General features: G+C 38.1%; 1 protein-coding gene across 28 annotated transcripts in view; it reads right to left on the bottom strand.

Annotated features, from left to right (window-relative positions):
* Positions 1-18,626, bottom strand: part of LOC147367731 (uncharacterized) — a 651,563-nt gene that overhangs the window by 240,656 nt on the left and 392,281 nt on the right. The window contains exon 1 of one of the 28 annotated variants that reach the window (XR_015132027.1): positions 6,675-7,006. The exons of the other annotated variants lie outside the window; for them this stretch is intronic. The gene's annotated coding sequence lies outside the window, so the exon portion shown is untranslated. Of the gene's footprint in view, positions 1-6,674; positions 7,007-18,626 lie in introns of those variants that run through there. 28 annotated transcript variants of the gene reach the window in all.

The following is an 18,626-nucleotide window of genomic DNA, read 5'->3' as shown; positions in this document are numbered from 1 at the left end:
CTTTACGTCAGATTAATTAAAGAGCAGATGTTCTGTCATACCCTGCATTAGGTATGGTTATCTTTGAGATTCCAACTCCTCCATTTGCTGGGTTTTAATTTGCATCATTATGCATTTCGAGCCTGGGGCATGAGTAGTCAAGTGGTAAACATTAGCTAGACAGCACTGTATTTCCAAATGCACCTTCACTATTAGGCTGACTAATAGAATTCAATTCTATTTTCAGCTGAATCCTCTCAATTTTCATTTGCTTTTGACACATTACATGGCAGGAGGAGCGAGTGAGGGAAAATGAGGGAGCAAGAGGAACCCACAGCCTTGTTTGTGCACAGGCCTCAAGTCAGAAAACAGCCCCCTTCCGGTGGCTTTTGGCCACCACTGCCTTCTTCTTACACACAGCTGTGACAGCCTTGAAATTTCCCCACCCATCCTCATCTCAGTGGTTGACACTCCAACTATGGCAAGATGTCCCTGCTGTTGTTAAGAACTGGAGACGCTAAAGTCAATTTTGATTTTCTAAATGCAATTCCTAAAAACTGATGTCAAAAAAGTTTTCAGGCCACCATCAAAGTCCGATATGAATTAATCTGTCATTATAACACAGCCTCACTTGCCAGGCATTTCAGGCCAGGGTTTGGGAAAGGCAGCAGATATCTGGGTTGACAATTCCATTTAAAGGACAGAAAGCTTTCTGCTTTCTTTTCATTGGTATCTTGATTTAATGAACACACAAACAGACCATGGCCATATGCTCCAAATACCAGCTTGCTGTTCTTCAAGAAGCAGCTTGGGAAAATGCCAAGGCAAGAAGCTTGGAAGAAACTTGAAAAGGCTTCAAGACATATCTTTGTAGCCTGAGATAGCAAATGCACCAGTGATTAATTACACTGGGGTTGGACGTGAATAGGAATGCCAATAAGGCGTTCGGAGCACTGCAATAGTGGGCACGTTGGCCTGATAATAGAATCCTTCCTGTTTTGATTTCCCAAGTTTCCTTTCTGTTGGTAACACATTCACATGCAGGTCAGAGATGTAAGATGGTAATGTCATGCTACTTCTCATTACAGAATCATTAGGTAGGGTGTCACCACAATCAACAAGGGGGTGGCCCTAGGAAGTGGAATTCCAGAATTTGTGGCAGAAAATTCTTGTCTGCAGAGAAATCTGTGATGGTCTCTTCCTGAAGAAACCCTCCACTACATCCCCCAGAGATGCTGAAAAACAGTGTAGGGGGTGGTTTGACTCTTCTGGCAACACAATCCACAGACTCTCTCAGAAATGACTTGAGAATGGATCCCCCTCCTTCAGAATCCAGGGAAGAAAGTTGCTGAGGGTGTAGAGTAAGAAAGGTCATCTTCTTTCCAGTGGAAGAAAAGCAACTTTTTAATCCAGAGCAAAAAGCATCACTGAGCCTAATAAGATCAAGTCTGGAGGTCTGTGTCATCTACTTTAAGTACAATAACCTGGCCATGTGTATGTTGAATGGCTTCCCATCACTTACAAGACATAGTCTAGAATTCTTTATCTTTCATACAAGCTCCTTTATGACCTAATCTTGTCTTACAGATTTAGTCTCAGCTCCTGTTTGCCCCTCCTACACCCCATATTCCTCTTATCACACTACTTGTAACAGGCATAGGTTGGGTGCTGGCCCTTTTAATCCCTAGGCTTCTGCACACGTGTTACCTCTACCTGAAATTCTCTTCTCTACATTGTCTTTCTAGGAAACCTTTTGCCTACATTCCTATCTCTTGGGATATTGTCCCAAATTTCTCACAAATACTTCTATATCTCTCCTTGAATTTCCCACCAACACCTCAAACACATTTATGACTTAACTCATCTTTTCTTCCAGACATTCTCCACTTTGTAATCCCCAATTAATGGTACCTCAGTTTTCACTGCAATCCCAAAGAAAGGCAAAGCCAAAGAATGCTCAAACTACCGCACAATTGCACTCATCTCACATGCTACTAAAGTAATGCTCAAAATTCTCCAATCCAGGCTTCAGCAATACATGAACCGTGAACTTCCAGATGTTCAAGCTGGTTTTAGAAAAGGCAGAGGAACCAGAGACCAAATTGCCAACATCTGCTGGATCATCGAAAAAGCAAGAGAGTTCCAGAAAAACATCTATTTCTGCTTTATTGACTATGCCAAAGCCTTTGCCTGTGTGGATCACAATAAACTGTGGAAAATTCTGAAAGAGATGGGAATACCAGGCCACCTGACCTGCCTCTTAAGAAATCTGTATGCAGGTCAGGAAGCAACAGTTAGAACCAGACACGTAACAACAGACTGGTTCCAAATAGGAAAAGGAGTACGTCAAGGCTGTATATTGTCACCCTGCTTATTTAACTTATATGCAGAGTACATCATGAGAAATGCTGGGCTGGAGGAAGCACAAGCTGGAATCAAGATTGCCAGGAGAAATATCAGTCACCTCAGATATGCAGATGACACCACCCTTATGGCAGAAAGTGAAGAGGAACTCAAAAGCCTCTTGAAGAGAGTGAAAGAGGAGAGTGAAAAAGTTGGCTTAAAACTCAACATTCAGAAAACTAAGATCATGGCATCTGGTCCCATCACTTCATGGGAAATAGATGGGGAAACAGTGGAAACAGTGTCAGACTTTATTTTTCTGGGGTCCAAAATCACTACAGATGGTGATTGCAGCCATGAAATTAAAAGACACTTACTCCTTGGAAGGAAAGTTATGACCAACCTAGAGAGCATATTGAAAAGCAGAGACATTACTTTGCCAACAAAGGTTCATCTAGTCAAGGCTATGGTTTTTCCAGTGGTCATGTATGGATGTGAGAGTTGGACTGTGAAGAAGGCTGAACGTCGAAGAATTGATGCTTTTGAACTGTGGTGTTGGAGAAGACTCTTGAGAGTCCCTTGGACTGCAAGGAGATCCAACCAGTCCATTCTGAAGGAGATCAGCCCTGGGTGTTCTTTGGAAGGAATGATGCTAAAGCTGAAACTCCAGTACTTTGGCCACCTCATGGGAAGAGTTGACTCATTGGAAAAGACTCTGATGCTGGGAGGGATTGGGGGCAGGAGGATAAGGGGACGACAGAGGATGAGATGGCTGGATGGCATCACTGACTCGATGGACGTGAGTCTGAGTGAACTCCGGGAGATGGTGATGGATAGGGAGGCCTGGCGTGCTGTGATTCATGGGGTTGCAAAGAGTCGGACACAACTGAGCGACTGAACTGAACTGAACTGAAGACATAAGGGCACTAATACTCAAAATATTGATCTTGTTTCACTTCTAACTCCTTGATAGCCAGGCACTAGATCATTCCTGATGAGTGTTTCTCCAGAATCATTCTCCCATATAAAATCTTTAAGCTCTACCTAAATTGTCTCCCAGGTTTTTCCTTTCTACTCTCAATTCCCTGCATCAGATATTGGTTTTATCTCACCTGGCCTACTGTGATAATCGCTTAATTGATTTCATTTCTTTCCAGTCTTTCTCGCTTTCTATCCATTTCATCTTGAGCCACAGGCTTAACTTGTGATGCCTTAAGTATTCATTCAGTCATTCGTTTGACATGGATAAGCATATGTGCCAGGTACTAGGAAATACATCCCTTAAGAATAGAATTCCATACCCATTTACATTGTCAATCAGTGATTGGTATTTAGTCACTTCTAAATAAGTGAGTATTCAGTAAATAACTGAATGGATAGGGTTTAAGGTTTAGTTGGAGAGAAGAGTTATTAAATCATCAGAAGCTAAAAATAATCAAATGCTTCTCTGCAATACTTCAGGACAATTTGTAATTGATTGCCAGATGAAAGATATTAGCATTCTGGACTAACGTAGTCAGGAAAACCCTTAGAGAAGGTAAAGGAGAAGAAAGAGAACTAAGATTTATGGAATAACTATTGTGCATCTAGCCCTACCTATGCTATGCGAATTGCAGACATTATTTTATTTATTTATTACAGCAACCCTATTGGTAAGCCTATTTTACAGATGAACCTACAAAGACTCACAGAGGATAAACAGCTTGCCCAGGTCACATAGCTAGAAAGGAGAAGAACTGAGGTTTGAATCAAGATGTGTGCTGCCTCAGTGCCTCCCTCTTTCCACTGAACCAAACTGGAAAAGAAGAGGTGGTTGCAAAAACATTCCCAAGGGGACTAGATAGGCTTTCGTTACTGATTTGACATGGCAGACCTCAGTAAATGAGGGATCAAAATTTATGCTCAAATTTCAAAGTAATGTTTGGGAGGAATACAGAAAGTGGGAATTGGGTGTGCAATTTACTTACAGACATACTAAGTTTAGAGAAACTCTGGCTTCTATCTCTGGGTTCGTTATACAGTTGAACCTTGAACCATACAGGGGTTAGGGGCACCAACCCTCCACACAAAAATCCATAAATAACTTTGCAGTCGGCCCTCCGTATCTGTGCTTCCACATCCACAGATTCAACCAACCATGGATGGTGTAGTACTGGGGTATATATTCAGAGAGGGAAAAGAAAAATGCATGTAAGCAGACTCATGCAGTTCAAACCCCGGTTGTTCGAGGGTCAACTGTATATCTTGGTTTCTGCAGGGGACTGGTTCCAGGACTCCCACCCGCTACCAACAGATACCAAAATCTGAGGATGCTCAAGTCCCTTATATAAAATGGCTTAGTATTTGCATATAACCTACTCACAGACTCCCGCCTACTTTAAATAATCTCGAGATTACTTATAATACCTAATACAATGTAAATGCTATGTAAATAGTTGGAAATACAATGCAAATGCTATGTAAATAGTTGCTGGCTTGCAGCAAATTCCAGTTTTGCTTTTTAGAACTTTCTGGAATTTTTTTCTGAACATTTTCTATCCACGGTTGGTTAAACTCACAGGTGTGGAACCCACCAATATGGAGAGCTGACTGTATGTGGTTAGGGTCTTCATGGGTTCTATACTGCCTGCAGGATATCAGATAAATGCATCACTAAAAAATAAAAAATAATCATGAACGTACTTTCTAAGGTTTGGTGGGTGGTCGGGGGGCATGCCTGGTCAGACTGTGGTGTGATATGATCAGTTTGGTTAGTAGGAACAAGTTTAAAGAGGTTGAGGGTGAGATAATATGATCAGTAAGAGCTGGGCAGAACTTTCCACAGCCCTTCGGATAGAGTTCCATCCAGTGTTGGAACACTGCCTTAGGAACCTCAAATCGGCCCAGATACAGTCTGCTCAGCACTTGTGGTAGCAAGAACCTCTTTCCATCATCTAAATGATCTAACAGGGAGAAACTGCTTCTTTTTTTTGGAATCAAAATCTACCTTCTGGTTCATCTTCTGGTCCTATCTCCGCTGGCCCTTTAAAATTTAATGGTTCTTTCTCTATTTCCTGACAACGTTTGTATCTCCCTTCAGTCTTTTCTAGGCTAGAATCTGCACAGTAAACTTATTATACATTTTTATCTGGCCTATTATATCCACTTTGTAAATGAAGACACTGAGGGCTAATCAAGGTCGGCAATATGCTCAAGCCAACAAGGCTCACAAGCAGCAAAGCAAGAATTTGAACTCAGGCCTGTGTGATACCCAAACCCCTTTTCTTTCTATTACAATCTGCTGCTTTAACCTTCCCATCGAATATTTAGTTACAGATAATCTCTTTCCATTTCTAAATTTTTAAGTGATGCAAAGAAGAACACTAAAGTAAATTGATTAGTCAAAAAATAAATATGAAAGGATGACAAAAAATAGCGTATTTTTTTAAAAAGTTATTGAAGTATAGTTGACATATAATATTAGTTTCAGGTGTACAGCATAGTGATTTGACATTTATACACATCAGGAATTGATCACCACAATAATTCTAGTAACCATCTGTCACCATACAAAGTTACTGCAATGTCATTGACTATACTCCCTATGCTTTATATTATATCCTCATGACATTTATTTTATAACTGGAAGTTGGCATCTCTTAATTCTCTTCATATTTTTCACCCAACTCCCCACCCGTCTCCCCTCTGACAACCACCAGTTTGTTCTCTGTATCTAGGAGTCAAAAACAGAATATTTCTGAGGACAGAAGATGATTATGCCTGACATCAAGTGTAAGAGAAGTATTACCTTAGGTTCAAGTATTTTATTTATCTGTGAGCTTCCTGGCACTCAAAGCAAAAAGAGAAGTAAAACTGGAGCTTCAAATTTCTCACCATAGGAAAATGGAAACTAACCAGTTCATGAGAAGAGAAAAATGTTTTCCTGACACTGCATTCTAAAAAGGATTCTCAAAAGCTTTTATCACATAGCTGTAAGAAGAAATCATCACTTAGATGTTGAGTAAAACAACAGATGATGCCTTCAAAGTGGCTTTACAGAAGATAAAACAACAGTCTTCCCACGGCTATTTCCATAGCTATTTCTTATAGAGATTATTAAAGCAAGGGGAAAAATACTAAATTGCTGCTCAGTGAAGGCAATTCTAAAATCAGCAAAGCCAACGTAAGTCACAAGCATTCCCATAAGAACAAAGACCAGAAAAACTGAGGAATGGGCTCTTTTACTGGCCCAGACAGTAAGAACATTGGAGAGGCTAAGCATGCTCTGGCCAGAGACTAATATAAAAGAAATGTCTTCACAATACGTGCACTTTGATAATCTCATTTTCAGCTGGGTTTTAGGTTTCCATTACCTGGCCTTTCAGTTTGGATCTCCAAATGGTTCCTTCCAGCTCCTTCTCTTTATCATATTTTCCAAGCTCACAATTTCAATTCTAGGCCTTGCATTTCTCAGAATTGATCTTCTTCCCAAAGACCCTTCCACTTGATGAGTCCAGGATCATCTTCCTTCTGCAGGTTCTGCTTCAGCCAGGGACACAGGCAGCCCAGTAGGCACCTGGTCAGCAAATCCCTTAAGAGAATTTCTCAGAAAGCAATCAATTCAACTGTGCTCGGGGAGACAACTCGAGCAATCAATTCCAGGCTGAGCTTTCTGGCAGCACGGAAGGTGCAGTTCCTCTGTGTGGCTGAAAGAAGCAAATTCCATCGTTTTTTGATATGAGACATTCCACTGGCACAATTGACATTCTGTTAGGGTAATTGTGGAATCCGACATACTTTTCCAGTTGAAGGGGCAAGGCAGGGTATGAAAAGGCTTGCAGATACAATCAAAATTTTTTTTTTTTAAAGAAGATTTAAATCTGCTTAAGAGCTCAGCTAAATCTCTGGTTGACTTCAGAATATGGGATTGTTTCCCCCTCGGTTGCCTTTGTTTTAGTTGAAAAACACTAACAAAATTCTAAATAAAATTAAGAATTTATCTACATTCATCCCTATCCAACTGACTTCCTTTTACCATGTTCTTTCCTAGACTTTCCTCATATAAAGACATAATTTTTTAAAACAATTATTGCATGGGCATACACTGGCATTCTGAGTTTTTTCCCCATTCAGTTTTATAAACATTTTCTTACTACACAGTTACCCCATGGTTTTCATAATTATCATTTATGATGAAGCTACACTTCCATTAAGCAACTGCGTTATGATTTAATTAACCATTTCACTATACAACACAGACATTTAAGTTGTTTAAATTATTTGGGTTATCTCCACATGACAAGCTCAGAGGAGTTAAATTTTTAAACCAAACCATAAAAATATGGTTCTTTACATCTTGTCAAACTGATTTTTTCAATGACAGTTCGTTCCTATTTACATGTTCATCAGTAACACATGAAAATATCATCTTCACCACAGCCACGCCAACACTGGGGATTTGTATTTTTTAAACATTAATGTAAAAGGTAGAGAGTGGCACACGTGCATGTATTTAGTGAAGTGGCTAGAAATACGTAACAGTTGTCATCAACAGACAGTGACCATGCCAATCAAAGAGCCCTTCCTTCTCTTCCTTGTCAAAAGCCCAGATTTTGTTCTCATTTCCATCTTTCCCAATGTCACTCAGAAATAAACACTTATTAGCCAAAGACGATCTTGAAAATCCCATTTCATTGCCAATGAGACTTAGGAAGGGGGCCACAGAGATTTTAGAAAGGGATTCTTTGCTTTTAAAGAAGGCAGATGAAACAACTGAACTCAATTGGATACTCTGTATTAAAACTCATAACATAACCATAATCATTGTATCATGTACTTTGGACTATACCCGTCTGACTGTATATCCTTAGTAATATATGCTCTAAGAACAAAAAGAACTGCAAAGAAATCTACTAATTTACTGAGTAGGCTTTTTTTTTAATCATAGTGATGTCAGTGTTATAATTTTAAGCAATTTTATTTGTATTATAATATGCATAATAATTATATATTATATAATATGTTATATTTTATATATGCTATATTATATATAATTTGTTATATTATATAGATAGATACAAATATATTATCTGTTATTAGAAACCAAGATGTGCACTTTAAGGGAAAAATCCAAACATAAAGTAAAATAAGATAGTGTAATGTTAAATTTGAACTGCAAATATCAATATAAATTTATGATTACATAAATCATACATGTATGTGTGTGGAATATATACATACACACCACACACATATAAATAAATATATATATATCCCTAGCTCTTTCAACTACAAGAAGACAGAAGGGATAATAAACTATCATCAATAAATACCCTGACAACATATCTTGGTTTCTAAATGCCAGTCCCCACCTAAGGTAACAACAGCTTCTTAAAGACATGGCTAATCTATGTCTGGGACAGGACAAGATTAATCTTAGATAACTTCAGTTCAGTCACTCAGTCGTGTCCGACTCTTTGAGACCCCATCAACCGCAGCACACCAGGCCTCCCTGAGTCTATCACCAACTCCTGGAGTCCACCCAAGCCCATGTCCATTGAGTCAGTGATGCCATCCAATCATCTCATCCTCTGTCATGGCCTCCTTCTCCTGCCCTCAATCTTTCCCAGCATACTGTGCCAGAAAGCAAAGGAACACTCAATGACTAAAGGGATAATGTCAAAAGCACAGAGGAGTCAATCTGAAGGAGTTCCAACTGGCAAAACTTGGGAGAATTTAAGGAACAAAAAAAGTAATCACTGTACTTGATTATAACATTAAAAATAAATATATGACTCCAAAGTAGCATTTAAGCAAAAGAAGGAGTGCTTTTCTTTAAAGAAAAAAAAAAAAAAACAGGTTGATAAATGTGAAAGGAATGACAGAATTAGAACACTGCTATTTTGTAACCCGCAATAAAATAAGCAATTCTGAAATCACCAGCTAGAAAGAATATGAGAGCAAAGTATCATCCCTTGTCTCTAGATCAATTGCTGAACACTGCAGGGAATATAACCTTTGTTATGGGGAGAGATGACTATCACCATCTCGATTAGTGATCAAACTTAATATCATCAATAGGAGGCCATCCTCACATTGTGCCTGATATGCTGCAATGTTCTATACATGGTATCACCCATGAGGTTGTATTGCCTAAAATAACTAAATCTACTCAAGACTCTAGACCTGATGTCTGCAAGTACACTTAATTGAGCAAAAAGTTAAATGACGCTATTAGGAAACAGTCACAAAAAATCTAGAATGTGGTACTTATTACAAGACCTGAACTCTTCAAGACATCAATGTCATAAAGAATTAAAAGATATGGGGACTGTTCTAGGTTGAGACTAAAGACTCATAAACAAATAAAACAGGCATATAATCACTGGAGTCTAGATTAAAAAAAAAACAGATATAAAGGATATTTGGGGGCCAATGGAGAATTTGAATATACATTAGATCTGAAATAATATTATGTAAGTTTAGTAAATTTTAAGTCTGATTGCTGTACCATTCTTAGGCAGGATATTATCCTTATTCTTAGGAGATGCAAGCTGAAGTATTTAGAATGAAGTGTCATGATATCTGCAACTTAATTCAAAAGGTTTGGCGAGAAGGATTATTCTTTCAATTTTCCTTTATGCTTAAAATTTTCAAAATAAAAAGTTCATGAAATCAAAGAGATGAATGAGAACAAACAATCCTACTCCTCCCCTGGCTAGATGCTATTATTTAGTTGCCATAATCAAGAGGATACACTGACATATTAAGAAGAGACTAGCTAAAACAGAGACATTACTTTGCTGACAAAGGCCCATCTAGTCAAAGCTATGGTTTTTCCAGTAATCATGTATGGATGTGAGAGTTGGACCATTAAAAAGGCTGAGCTCTGAAGAATTGATGCTTTTGAACTGTGGTGTTAGAGAAAACTCTCGAGAGTCCCTTGGACAGCAAGGAGATCAAACCAGTCAATCCTAAGAGAAATCAATTCTGAATATTCATTGGAAGGATTGATGCTGAAAGAGAAATTCCAATACTTGGGCCACCTGATGCAAAGAACTGACTCTTTAGAAAAGACCCTGATGCTGGGAAACAGCGAAGGCAGGAGGAGAAGGGGACAACAGAGGACAAGATGGTTGGATGGCATCACCAACTCAATGGACATGAGTTTGAGTAAGCTCCAGGAGATGGTGAAGGACAGGGAAGCCTAGTGTGTAAAACAAACGAAACAAAAAGGAATCCTTGATTTACTGAGCCACTGAACTAATCAATTTTAGAAGAAAAAAAAAAGAAACATATTACCTAATAGTTTGTTATTATATCAATTATTTTATTTTTAAAGCAGTTGAGGTTTTGTACCACCTTGACAAATGTATTCTAACTAATAGCATAAGTAGCAGACAACAAAAACTTACCAAGTGGCAGCCACCATAATAAATAGTTATAGTATCTACTTTCGGCATCGTTACATCCATATGAAGTAAATCCCGGGGTCAGGAAGATCCCCTAGAGAAGGGAATGGAACCCATTCCAGTAATCTTGCCTGGAGAATTCAGAGGAGCCTGGCACAGAGGACAGAGGAGCCTGGCACACTACAGTTAGGGGGTCACAAAAAGTTGGACATGACTGGGCGACTAACACACACACACAAAGTAAGTACCACTATTGTCCCAATTTTCTTCAGATTTGGAGGCAAAAGTGTGGACAAGCAAGTCTTACTGAAGGTCACACAATCATTAAGTAATCCAGCTAGAACCCAAGCCTAAGCATCTAGCAACACCTTGCCACTGACTGCCAGACACTTACATTCAATTGACTGCTTGCCAAGTCCATTTTGGTCTTGAATGTACTTCTTCTTGAATGTACTAAATTAATATGGCTTATACAACATTCTCGATTCCCTCAACAAAACATGCCTCACCACCCAGCTCCTCAAGACCAAATCCTAGAGACATACCCTTATTTGCCTCCCCCACACAACATCCAATCTATAAGCAAATCTCTTCTCCTTTATCTCAAAAACATGCCCAAAATCTGTTTTTTATTTTTTATGCCAACTGCTACAATCTGGATTGAAGCTTACATTGTCTCTCATACAACTGCAGTAACCTAACTGACCTCCATACATTCAATTTTGCCCCTGCAACTTTTATCTATACAATAGCAACAGTGACCTTTCCCCACCATGAATGTTCTGACCATTTCACTGCCATGGTTAATGCTTCCAAGGGCTTACCCTTAAACTTTACATCAAAATGTATCACAACGGTCAGTGAGGCGCAATAGAGTCTCTGTCTTTCTCTCCAACCTCATCTGGAACCACTCTCTCCTAGATTCATTTTAAACTGTGGTACACACACCTTCCTTCTGTCCTTCAAATACAACAAGTTCATCCTTGGCACTTGGTCTTCCCTCCAACTGAAATGCTCTGCCCCCAGAGAGACGCATTGTTGGATCCTTTGGCTCATTCAACTGTCAGCCCAAGTCTCTTTTTTCGTGGAGGTCACCGAACCTGTATATAACACCCTCTATACAAAATGCTCACAATCATTCTCAACTGCCTCTGTAAAAGTCAATGTTTCCAGTGATCCTGTTCGTTCATTTATTAACAGTTGCTTTTTTTGGTCTTTCCTTTCCCTCTCCCCAAACAGGATGTAAGTTAAATAAGAGCAGGAATATTACTTGTCTTGTTTACCACTTTATCCCTTATTCCTAGAACAGTGCTGGATACATTGTAATACATGCAATAAATATTCATTAATGAATGAATAAATAAAATATTCAATGGCTCTTAATAACCACATTTTCCCATCTCTCCATAAAATATTGATGCAAGTTGCTTTTCCTTGAAAGCATAACCCCTGCTTTCTCAAAGTCTTCCTTATAACGCTGCCTTTAGAGAGCAACAAAGAACAGTAATCCTTTCTCACAAGATTTTTTGCCATATAGTTTTTTTTCCCTTTCTTTTTCTCCTACTACTTGGAAGATGAACATTAAATTTTAAGCTATAGCAATGGTTATTTTTAAGTTTCATAAAATACATTTTACTGATATTGCTCTTTCAGCATTAAGAGTAAAATATATTTACTTCTGCATCAAAATAAATAAAATATCTAGGAATAAGCCTGTATTCTGAAAGTTATAATGCGTTGATGAAAGAAATTGAAGATGGAAAGAAAGAGATGGAAATAAATACCATGTTCTTGGATTGAAACAATCAATATCATCAAAATGATCATACTACCCAAGGCAATCTACAGATTCAATTTAATCCCTATCGTGTTACCAATGGCATCTGTCAGAGAATGAGAACAAAAAAACTCTTATGATTTGTATGGAGACACAAAAGACCCTGAATAGCTAAAACAATCTTGAGAAAGAATGGAGCTGGAGGAGTCATGCTCCCTGACTTTAGACTATAATACAAAGCTGCAGTAAGCAAAACAGTATGCTACAAAAACATACACCTCAGTGGCAAAGGACAGAAAGCCCAGAAATAAATCCACACACTTATGTCAATTAATCTATAAGTTAGGCAAGAATATACAATGGAGAAAAGACAGTCTCTTCAATAAATGGGGCTGGGAAAGCTAGACAGCTACAAGTAAAAGAATGAAATTAGAACATTCTCTAACACCATATAGGAAAATAAACTCAAAACAGTTTAAAAACCTAAATATGACGACATTATAAAGCTCCTAGAGGAAAACACAGGCAGAACATTCTTTTACATAAATCAAAGCAATATATTTTTGGATTTGTCTCCTCGAATAATGGGGGGAAAGAACAAAAATAAACAAACAGGAACCAATTAAACTTAAAAGCTTTTGCATAGCAAAGAAACCATAAACAAAAAGACAACCCACAGAATGGGAGAAAATATTTACAAACTATTCTACTGACAAGGAATTAATCTCCAAAATATACAAACAGCTTATATAGTTTATTATTCTAAAAAGACCCAATAAAAATAGGCAGAAGATCTGAATAGACATTTCTCCAAAGAAGACATCCAGACAGCCAATAGACATATGAAAAGATGCTCAATATCATTAATTATTAGAGAAATGTAAATCAAAATCACAATGAGGTATTACCCCACCCCAGTTAGAACAGCCATCATTTAAAAGTCTACAAATAATAAATGCTGGAGTGGGTGTGGAGAAAAGGGAACTCGCCTATGCTGTTGGTGGGAATATAAATTAGTGCAGCCACTATTGAGAACAGTATGGAGTCTTCTTAAAAAATTAAAAAGAGTTACCATTTGCTCCTTCAATCTCTCTCCTAAACATATACATGGATAAAACTCTGATTCAAAAACATACATGCATTCCAATGTTCACTGCAGCACTATTTATGACAGCCAAGACATGGAAGCGACCTAAATGCCTATTGATAGATGAATGGATAAAAAGATTTGGTGTGTACACACACACACACACACACACACACACACACACACACACACAGTAATATTACTTAGCTATCAAAAAGAATGAGATAATGCCATTTGCACATGGATAGACCTAGAGATTATCATAATAATGAAGTAAGTCAGAGAAAGACAATATCATATGATATCCCTTCTTTGTGGAATCTAAAAAAATGATACAGATGAACTTACTTGTAAATCAAAAAGAATCACAGGCATAGAAACCAAAGGGGATAGCAGGGACAGTGGGAGAGATAAATTAGGAGTTTGGGATTAACATATGCACATTACTATATATAAAATATGTAAACAATAAGGACCTGCTAGCAAACTACACTCAGTATTTTGTAGTAACCTATAATGGAAAAGAAAAGAATCTATAAAAGAGTTTATATATATTTATGTATAATTGAATCACTTTGCTATACACTTGAAAGTAACACAACATTAAAAATTAGCCATACCTCCATTAGAAAAGAAAATACATATTATTCACATGTACACAGACATAGATACTATGCAAATTATGAAAAAATTAGCATAATATGATGTTCCCTGACTTCAGTTCAGTTCAGTCACTCAATCGTGTTTGACTCTTTGTGACCCCATGGACTCAGCACACCAGGCCTCCCTGTCCATCACCAACTCCTGGAGTTAGTTAAACTCATGTCCATTGAGTCAGTGATGCCATCCAACCATCTCATCCTCTGTTGTCACCTTTTCCTCCCACCTTCAATCTTTCCCAGAATCAGGGTCTTTTCAAATGAGTCAGCCCTTCTTCCCCTTACTTATCAAATCCTATTTTTTGGTAGTACATAGAATTTTTGTCTTAGACTACTATCATTATCTTATTATCATTAAGTTATTATTCACATTCTGTGTGTTTACCCTTTCAAGAATCACTTAAGATATTTATACTAGAGTTTTGCTTTCCATCATATCAGTCACTAAGTCAGGTCTGACTCTGAGACTCCCATGAACTGGTGTATACCAGACTCCTCTGTCCTCCACTGTCTCCTGGAGTTTGCTCAAATTCATGTCCATTGAGTTGGTGATGCTATCTAACTATCTCATCCTTCGCTGCCCACTTCTTTTGCCTTCAATCTTTCCCATGATCAGGGTCTTTTTAAACGAGTCAGCTCTTTGCATCAGGTGGCCAAAGCATTGGAGCTTCAGCTTCAACAATAGTCCTTTCAATGAATATTCAGGGTTGATTTTCTTTAGGATTGAGTGGTTTGACCTCCCTGCAGTCCAAGGGACTCCCAGGAGTCCTCTCCAGCACTACAATTCGAAAGCATCAATTCTTTGGCGCTTAGCCTTCTTTATGGTCCAACTCTCACATTTGTACATGACTACTGAAAAAACCATAGCTTTGACTATGTGGACATTTGTTGGCAACGTGATATCTCTGCTTTTTACTCTGCTATCTAGATTTGTCATATTTTTCCTTCCAAGGAGCGTTTTTTAATGACTTAATAAAATTTTACGTTTGAATTAGTTTAAGCTACTACCTCATTCATTCGATGACTTCTAATAACTTCTTTATTTTGACTTATCTCAGAGATGTTAGGAATAGGTCTTCAAGAAAGATAAATGAGAAAACTATATTCCATATCTTTGCATATTTGATCACATCTTTCTACAGCTTTCACGTAAGTGTCATAAATTGGCTAGGCCACAAACTTTTCTTCCATAGTTATATAGATATTTCTTCTATTATAAGACAGTGTTAAGACAGCCTGGCATTTATTCCTTTTTGGATGACCTTTTATTTTGCATAAGTATTTGTGGTATTTTTTCCTTTACTTGAAATTTTAAAACATTTCAAGAATGTGCCTACATATTAGCTGCTTTCCATTAAGTGCCTGATAACCATGAATTTGTTTTGATCTGGGGAAGGCATCAGCAAATAATTCCTGTAAGAGGCCAGACAGCAAATATTTTAGGCTTTGAGGGTCATACGCTCTGTCACAGTTATTCAACTCTGCCCTGGAAGGCCCTTCTTGACAGTTGGTTTCTGGCTAGGATTGCTACAGGAATGAACAAACTGGGGAGGAGTCCATGGCAGTGAGGCTTGGAGAGGATATATTTGTTATTTCAACCTGGAGATGACAGTAAAATCTAGCAACTGATAGCTAAGCAGGAAACTCAAGTCACTGAGTGAGGAAGGGGCATCCAGATGTGTTTGAAGACTCCAAAGGGCTACAACACATTCCAGAGAGAAGTCAGAAAACCATGGATTTGAGGACAGAAAGCAGTAAGACAAATGCACAATCGAGAGGTTCTGGAGAGGCATCTGGGAAAAGGGTGTTTGGGTGAGGCTGGTTTTTATTCTGTCACCCATGGGGGCTGAATAAAAACTATGTTTCCATTTTAAAGGATCGGATGGGTATTCATCCATAGCCCCTGCTCAAAGACCTTTAATGACTCCACATAATTTATGAAATAAAGTTCAAATGACATAGCAGGAAATCCAAGACTTCATCAATATGATCCCAACTACTTTTAACTTAACTTAGCATCTGCCTTTTTTCACTTCATGAACCATACTACTACTACTACTACTACTACTACTACTACTAAGTCGCTTTAGTCGTGTCCGACTCTGTGCGACCCCATGGACTGAAGCCCACCAGGCTTCTCCATCCCTGGGATTCTCCAGGCAAGAACACTGGAGTGGGTTGCCATTTCCTTCTCCAATGCATGAAACTGGAAAGTGAAAGTGAAGTCACTCAGTTGTGTCTGACTCTTAGCGACCCCATGGACTGCAGCCTACCAGGCTCCTCCATCCATGGGATTTTCTGGGCAACAGTACTGGAGTGGGGTGCCATTGCCTTCTCCTCCATGAACCATACATTCCATTAAATACCCCTTTTTCTTAATGCATTGTACTCCTTTACAGCTCCACGCTTTTTCATTCTTAAACTTTTCCCTTCTATCTTGAAAAATAAATCTATTTATCTTTCAATGTTCAGCTTTAATAATCCCTGGTATATGATTATCTCCTCAATATACTCAACTATGTTAAAAATATTCACTCCCAGTATTTCCCTGGAATTCCATTACCTGGCTTTAGCTTAATCCACTTACTTATGACAGTCTTCTAACAGTTTTTCCTAAGTCATTTCATTTCCTTGCTTGAAAATTTAAAACATAAGTATTTCCACAAAGTAAATCCTTTTTGATGTTGTATAATTGACCACCTAAATATAGAAAAAGTTATGTGCCTAAATAATACAGCAGTATTATTTATAATGTGTGTTAGTCACTCAGTCGTGGCCAACTCTTTGAGATACCATGGACTGTAACCTACCAGGCTCCTCTGTCCATATTATTCTCCAGGCAACAATACTGGAGTGGGTTGCCATTCCCTTCTCCAGGGGATTTTCCTGATTCAGGATTGAACCTGGGTCTCCTGCATTGTAGGCAGATTCTTTACCACTGAGCCATGAGGGAAACCCAATTTTATAATAACAAAAGAGAAATGTCAGCAAGTGGTTATAGAATATTTAAATAAACTGTATGGAATATTATGCAGTCACTAAAAAGATGATTTCACACACACACACATACTTATATATAACTGTTTTGAATATCAAGATCTTAAAAATGATTGTTTCCAGCTGATGAATTATGGCTGAAATTTTTTCTTTTCACTTTTTTGCATATTTAAAATTATCTATAACAGTATATGGTATTTTTATAATAGAACAAATTATTTTTAATTGCCTAGTAGAACAAGGACCACAATTTGTAATGTTTAATTTGCTTTTTTGGCAATTCTCCATTGACCTAATGGAAGTATTGGTTTACCTTAAAAAGGTTCCATCACTTGTATATGTAACATGCTAGATACCTGCATGTTAACCATGCTGCTCTGATTTTACGGAGACTGTCCTTGGTTAATGAACCTGTCCTTGACCCATGACTCTAGGAGTTACACAAGAATGGGAGGAAGGAGCTATTTTGGTTATATTTGTTGTTGCCGTTGCTTGTGGCTTTTCTGGTCTGTTTTGACTTATGGTTTTTTAAACTAGGGGAACTTTGATCCTAGAAGCTGCTTCTTTCTGCCCTCAGTAACCTGTACGGAGATGCAGTGAGCAAATGTACTATATTGGATCCCTCTGATGCAGCACTTCAGATTCTCTATCAACCAGCTTTCCCCATATGAAACCCAATAGCACCCTGCTCCTCTCACTTCCTGCCTTGCAATGTTCTGAGACTCACGAGAACCAACTTGGCACTCATGAATGTGCAAACCAGAAGTACAGGCAATCCTTAACCAGCAGGAGCGGGAATGATGAATAAGTGCTCCTCCCTTTCTTCCGCTGCATAGATGGTTCTCTATGATTTCAGCAAGACTTAGAAGAATCTGTAGCACCAAGAAATCAATGACTTACAATGGTGGCCAAAACAATACTCATCTTGCTATGGACTTTTCCTTCTTCCGTGTCTCATTCTCTCTCTCACTCCTGCTGTCTGTGACCACGTTCATTATTAGAATTTGGAGATTTTTAAAATAATTTTCTATGTGCAAAATTACATCATTTGCAGAAAAAGACACCTTTATGTCTTCCTTTCAAGCCTATGTTTCTCTTATTTCTCTTGTCTAACTGAACTGACTAGGACCTTCAGTACAATGTTGAATATAAGCGACAGTAGACATCTTTGCTTTGTCCCTGATCTGTGTGTCTCCATTAAAAATATTTTCTGTGATGATCTTATGGCATGGTTCTTATTCACACCCTAAAACAGGTGCTTTTTAATATAAATTAATTGTATTTCAATACTTGTTTTAAAAAAGCTAACCCTCCTAAATAAATGAAGGTGAAATGATAGTTTTAAACAAGCAAATCTAAAAGATTATGTTACCAAAAAACCTGTATGAAAAGAA

This window comes from Bos grunniens, chromosome 8, assembly GCF_055505025.1.
Source record: "Bos grunniens cultivar Pamir isolate PY7600 chromosome 8, Bosgru_T2T1.0, whole genome shotgun sequence".
NCBI lineage: Eukaryota > Metazoa > Chordata > Mammalia > Artiodactyla > Bovidae > Bos > Bos grunniens.
This window is presented reverse-complemented; position numbering and strand designations above follow the sequence as displayed.